Below are 7,090 nucleotides of genomic sequence, written 5' to 3'. Positions count from 1 at the left end.
AGACCTCGTGGTGGGAGCAGAGCGTGTTGTTCTGTCTTCTGAGGAATTCTCCCAAAGGGACACTTTTTCAGCAAGTAGTTGGAGTAATGGACATGTTGAGTGCCAAGATTAGGATATCTGTACAAACGGCCCACCAGTACATGAAAGAATGCCCAGCATCACTAGTCATCAGAGAAGTGCAAACCCAAACCACACTGAGATATCATCTCACTCCAGTTAGACTGGCCATTATTAAAAAGAACAAGAATAACAAATGCTGGCGAGGATGTGGGGAAAGAGGAGCTCTTGTACACTCTTGGTGGGACTGTAAATCAGTACAGCCATTGTGGAAAACAGTATGGAGATTTCTCAAACAACTACAGATAGAACTACCCTATGATCCAGCAATCCCACTACTGGGTATTTACCCAAAGGAATGGAGATCACCATGTGGAAGGGATCCCTGCACTCCCATGTTCATTGCAGCTCTATTTACAATAGGCAAGATATTGAACCAACCTAAATGTCCATCAACAGATGACCAGATAAGGAAAATGTGGTGTATATACACAATGGAATACTACTCAGCCATAAAAAAGAATCAAATTCTAGTATTTGTAGCAACATGGATGAGTCTGGAGAAAATTATATTAAGTGAAATAAGCCAGACAAAGAAAGAGAAATACCGCATGTTCTCACTGGGTGCTAAGAAAGAAAGAAAAAAAGAAAGAGAGAGAGAAATACCTATACAAGAGATGAGGGTGAGGTGGGGGGGTGGTTTGGGGAAGGATAGGTTGGGTAAAGGACATAAAGAGAAATTAATTGTTTGTAATAATAATATGCTTATAATAAATGATATTAAAAAATAAAAATAAATAAATCCTGAAAAATAAAAAAGATTAGGATGGCTCATACCTGTTGTGGATACTTGAAAAAAAAATTAGGCTGAAAAGATATTAGAGGAAACACTGTGAAAGGAAAAGGTCAGGGAGGGTGGTGAGGGGTGCTGCCTTGTACATGCCGGGCCCCACCCGCCGAAGCAAAGTGCTGTTCCTCTGGATCATTAACCACTCCCCGTGTGAGACCTTAGCCACGCTCCAGCAGAGTGAACATTCTTGACCTCTCTTTGGTAATACAGGTCAGCACAAGGGAACTTAGCCATCTTAATGGCGTGTTGTTTGCTGGGAGCTGGGAGTCACTTCCCCACTACTGACCGTAAATTCCCAAAGGGCTCAGACTCGAGTTCCCTGGCTGGGATGGTTTGTTCTCTGGCTAGGGGTGAGCCTTGACATTAGATTTTATTCCTTCTTAGTCTAAAGCTCACGTCACCTGTTTACAATGACCCCTGCCTCAGTTACAGTAGTTCTAGTATCTCTCTCTTGACTGCAAGAAGCTCTCCAGTCCCTCGTTTCCATGATACCACTCAGTGGATGGGTGTGAATTTTACTCCCCAACAGTTGGGGGTGAGTATGAAATGTCACCTTTCTTTTTCTATACAGATGATCAACTCTGTGCCTTCACTCACCTGGTTGGTAGGAAATTCACTTACAGGCAGTTTTGTCAGGGGTGCTCATTTCCAGAGGTAGATAAGACTCTGATCCATGTTAAAAAGCAAAAAAAAAAAAAGACTCTGGAATCTGGGACTTGTGGTGATGGTCAGCTGTCTTCAATTGTCAGTGCTCATTGCTACGAGGCTCACTTTCTGCCACCCTGAGACCAACCTTGCCAAAGTGGCGATGGGGCAGGGGCCTAAGCACCAGTTTCTCACTGAGGCTGTCACCTCCTCACGGTCCTGGGTGGGAGAGTGGGCTCCAGTTTCAGCCCGCTCACCAACACACACACACACACACGCACACACACTCACACACACACACACACACACACACACGCTCCCTACTTGTGAGTCCCACAAAACTCCAAGAAGACCTGCTCTTCCTGTATTAGGGAAGCTCTCAATAACTTTTCTCCCATACCCACACCCACTTTCTCTTAGTGCAAAGGTTCCATTCTCTCTTTTTCTCTTGCCAGGACTGTCCTTAATAACCCATCTGAAGATCCTCCATGCAAGGTAACATGAGACACAAGTTAACATTATTTCTGCAGACAGGAATCAAGGGAGACGTTTATCAGGGACGAGGGACGCATGTCTGTCATAGTACACTGCCTTATGTTTTCTACACTGTCTACCAAACACTTTGTGTTTGTTCACCAAATGCTCGTCAAAGTGTTTTCAGAACATTTTTTAAATTAAAAAAAAAAAAAAAAAGTTAAATACTGTTTTCCATGAAGAGCTTCTACAGAGCATGAAAATCAGATCAGGAAGAGAGAAATCCGTTCCCATTTTGCTTGAGGACAAGGAAGCCTCGCTGCCCTGGGGAGGGGGTTATGATGTTGACGTTCCGTCCTGGGGGAAGGGGGACCTGCCTTTCCCACAGTCTTGGAAAGAGCCCCACGAATCTTTCTGCAGCTAACTGGCCAGCCCTGTCTTTTTTAGTGAGACATAATTTACATACCATAAAATTCACCCTTTTAAAGTGCACAGCAATGGTTTTTGGAATAGTCACAAAATGGTGCAACCATTGCCACTAATTCCAGAACATTTTCATCACCCCAGAAACAAACCCCATCCTGTTAGCAGTGATGCCCCATTTCCCCAGCCCTCCCCAGCTCTTGGTAATCAGTCATCTACTTTCTGTCACTATGGATGTGCCTATATTATGGACATTTCAAACAAATAGCTTCACACAATATGTGGTTGGCTTTTTTCACTTAGTATGATATTTTTGAGGTGCATATGTGTTGTAGTGTGTATCAGTACTTTACTCCTTTATGGCTAAATAATATTCCATTGGACGCATATGCCACATTTTGTTCATTCAGTCACGAGTTAATGGACATTTGAGTTGTTCCCACTTTTTGGTTACTGTGGATAATGCTGCTATAAACATTCACATATGAGTTTTTGCGTGAACTTATATTTTTACTTCTCTTGGGTATATTCAAGGGTACTTCACAAAGTCTGTAGAAAAATAGAACTGAAAGATAATACTTCTTTTTGAAGTACCCTCATATCTAGGAATAGAATTGCTAGATTATGTGGTAATTCTGTTTAATTTTTTGCAGAACTGCCAGACTATTTTCCAAAGTGACTGCACTTTTCTTCTTCTTTATTGTATAAAATATACATTATAAAATTTACCATTTTAGCCATTTTTAAGTGAAGGCTCAGTTGCATTAAGTACATTCAGAAGCTCGCTTGGGCCTCTCCAGCTCTTCCTCTGCTCTGGCTCTTGAATAGGAAGATGGCGTCTCTGGAGACCAGACCGTTCTCTTAAGCCCCAGGGCAGGATCCCCACTAGGCCCCTGTCTAGTCTCTGGTCTCGAGAAGGCTGTCCTCTGTGTGCATCGCTCTCATTCAGGCACAGTCCTTCTCCTGCCCTTCTTCCTCCTCCCTGTCCTCCTGCTACTTCAGCTTCTATTCCCTGCTATTTCCCTTCGAGGTCCTGGGGAGATGTCCCTGCTGCCTCAGGTCTTGTAGTCCCCTCCACACCCCATCTCTCAATCCTGGGGTCCTCCTATATCTCTGGGCTGGAGAAGACTTGGACTTACAGGAGCTGTCTGGTTTAAGAGCTGTCTGGTTATTTCCTTGTGGGATATATATGTCTCTGGACAGCTACCTTCATCTTGTCTCTCTGGCTCTCACTGTCTGAACAAAAACATTACTCCTGTCATCTTGTCATCTGTCTACACTGCCAAATAACCCTCCTCTGAGTTCCATATGGAGTATGTTTTTGTAAGGGGAAGGATGGTCAAGGGCCAGCAGCAGCTCAGGGGGTTTTATGGGTGGAATGATGAAGGGACATCTGTTCCCAGGGATGCAGTGACAGTGGCCTCTATTTCTTTTTCTTTTTTTTTTTAAAAGATGACCGGTAAGGGGATCTTAACCCTTGACTTGGTGTTGTTAGCACCACGCTCAGCCAGTGAGCAAACCAGCCATCCGTATATGGGATCCGAACCCGGGGCCTTGGTGTTATCAGCACCGCACTCTCCCGAGTGAGCCACGGGCTGGCCCAGAGATGGTTTCAAGATATGACCACATATCTTTTCCTCCCACAGCCCCACCTGCTATGCATCAAAGGAACTATTTGAAGACACTGAGGTCCAGATGGGCTTTCCCTATCTTCTGGCTCAGAAAAATGCCCCCATCACCCTCTTGCCTTCCTTGGTCAGATGGCAAGAAAATGTCTGGGGCAGATGTATTCTCAGACTCAAGAGATGTTTGGGGCTGTCTACGGCAATGCTGCAGCTGTCATCTCATTTCTTTGCCATCAGTGGTGGAATTCATCCAGTAGGCACCGTGATACGTGCTGTGGGGGACAGTGGGTCCTGACAGACAGTCATAGCCCACACCTGGCTTGGCCTAGGGGAGATGCTGCTGGAACAAGAAAACCTCTCTGATGGCTCTTGGGAGTGGGAAGTAACCCTAGGCCTTCCACCTGCCCCTTCCCTCCCTCTCTTAGGGCTTTTTGTTCACCCAGACTGTCTGGTGCCAGCTGCCCTTTAGCTGCCACAGAGATTTCATCAAATGAACAGAAAGAGATGCAGCATTCTCGGTGGGGCTCGGGCCTCAAAAACACCTTCCCACTGCATGTCTCTCATGCTCCTTGACTTTACATCTGTGGGCCAGAATCTGATGGGGAACTCTCCCTTTCTTGAGAACCCTCCCAGTCTCTCCCACTTCTCCCATCGAGAAGGAAAGGCCAGTACGAAGGTACTTCCAAAAGTTCATGGAAAATTGCATGTTATCTTTAAATTCTGTTTTTCCACAAACTTTCCGAAGTACCCTCGTATAGTGGAGACTACTGTGGGCCTGGTGATTTCCATCTGTTGCCTCTTTTAATCCTCACAACAACCTTGAGAAGTGGATATTATTATTATTCCCATTTTACAGAAGAGGAAACTAAGAATTAGACAGATTAGGTAACTTGCACAAAGTTACCTGGCTGGTAAAAGGTGGATCTGAGATCAAACTAAGGTCTTTGTGGAACTAGACCTCACTTCCTGGTAGGCCTATTTGAAGAATTAAGGCAAGGTAATATTTGAGAAGCACTTGGCACCTGATCTATGCTAAGTGATCCTCTAAGAGCAAAATCATCGCTCAATGGACAAGGGCAGAAATATGCACAGTTGCCTTTTGCAAAGGCACTCAACCTTGACTGCACATTAAAGTCACCTGGGGAGCTTGAAAAACTCAACATACCCAGACTGCACCTCAGACCAATAAAATCAGGGGTTGAGGCTCAAACATTAACAGCTTAAATTTCCCCAGGCAATTCTAATATGTAGCCAAGGTTGAGAAAACTCTGCAGACAGTAGTCCAGCTCCAAGCTTACCGGAAAGTCTAAGATGCACAAAGAATGTGCCCATCAGAAGACACAGAAAAAAAGCAGGTATTGCAGAGTCTTCTCTGGCAGTGATAATACAATTGTGTCTGGAATGGAGGACCCAGACCAAGGCCAGGATATGTCCAGTCCTGGAGGCACTTCAGCCATGCAGATGGAGGTACCCAGCTCTGTCCAACCTATCTTGTGACCAACTGGAGTTCTGATTCCCAGCTGAAAGGCTGGTTTCCCACCACATCATGGACATGTGAAGAAAATGAGCATGTCACTCACATCTCTTCCTGTAAATGAACTAGTTGGCATTCTGATAATAATTGCTTGTGCTTTGACAGTTATTGTAAATCAGTAGATTGGCCTTCAGGTGTTGCTTTGGTAAATCTAGATCTTCCCTGAAATATGATTCCCCTTGGTTAGCTGATAAATCTGGTTTCGGGTTAGGCTCCTCCTTTGGTGGTGAATTCACCAAGAAGCCATCTCAAGATGTCCTGAGACATCAGCTGGCCTCTCCTGACACACACCGGTGGAACCACAGCCTTCACAGGCAACTTCCAGAGCAGACTCAGTATAAGTCAATTTCCACATCCCTACCCTCCCCGCCTACAGTTTTTCTTGGCCAACTTCCCTCTTATAAATTTCCAGAGCTTCCCACTCTCTGCAGGGCATATTAGGTCATTCTCAAACCTGGGCTCAGTCCCGCACCCCACCCCTGCCACCCTGCCTCACACTCCAGACACCCCAGATCAAGTGCCCTTCTCCAAACAGGCTGTTTCCACCCACTCAGGACTCTGCTCATGCGCTTCCCTCCCGTCCTTCCTCTGTCCTTTCTTCATCTGGTGATGCCTTATTCACCCTCTAAACACAACTCAAATGTCACTTCGTCCATTCTTCCCTGAGCAAAATTATGTGCTTTGTTCTCACTGCTGTTGCGGTACTTAGGACAGAACTCTATGATGGAGGTTCAAACACTGAACTCAAGTTCATAGTCTAGCTTGTGTCCTCCTGTCACTCCCTATCACATAACCTGGCTTTGGTGGCCTGATGCCCAGCACGGTGTCATGCCTATTTATGGGTGCTAAAACACATCTTTGTTGAAATTTGAATAAACAGTCACAATTGTTAGATTCAAGTCATTTTTTGTCTTTTTAAAAGCCATTTCATATCTATTTTCTCATCTGACTACCTCAAAAGGGAAGATCTGAGGAAGTGCAATGATCCTGAGTGAAAAGCCACCCTGACTGCACAGGTCAAGCCAGGAGGGGGCCACAGGGCAATACTGACCTGCTGAACTCAAACATTTCCTTTCCAGCAACTCAGCAAAAGTTGCAGGAAGGAAGAGATTGGGCCAAAGGGTTTCTGGGTAGGTGGACATTGGTAGGTCTGTAAATCAGTTCTTCAGTTTTTCTGGGCTGTCCCTGAAACAGCCCAGGAGGGGCCCAGAGCCTGAAGGTTGAGCCAAGAGGGCATGGTGTGGGAGGGTTAGAAGCACAGGCTGGAAAACTGAACCATAAAATAATACTGAATTTGGCAATTATGTGGGGAGGGGTGTTTAGAGGCAGCAAACCAATGAATCAGTGTTTTCCTTATTCCAGGTAAACAGCAGCAGTGTGGCATAGTGGCTTACAGTGTGGCTTCTGGAGCTAGAGTGCTAGGGTTTGGATCCAACAAATATGGCCTTGGGCAAGTTATTAATGTCTCACCTGTAAAATGGA

This window comes from Cynocephalus volans, chromosome 10, assembly GCF_027409185.1.
Source record: "Cynocephalus volans isolate mCynVol1 chromosome 10, mCynVol1.pri, whole genome shotgun sequence".
In the NCBI taxonomy this organism is placed as follows: Eukaryota; Metazoa; Chordata; class Mammalia; order Dermoptera; family Cynocephalidae; genus Cynocephalus; species Cynocephalus volans.
The sequence above is the reverse complement of the archived record's forward strand: the minus strand, read 5'-3'. Positions refer to the sequence as shown.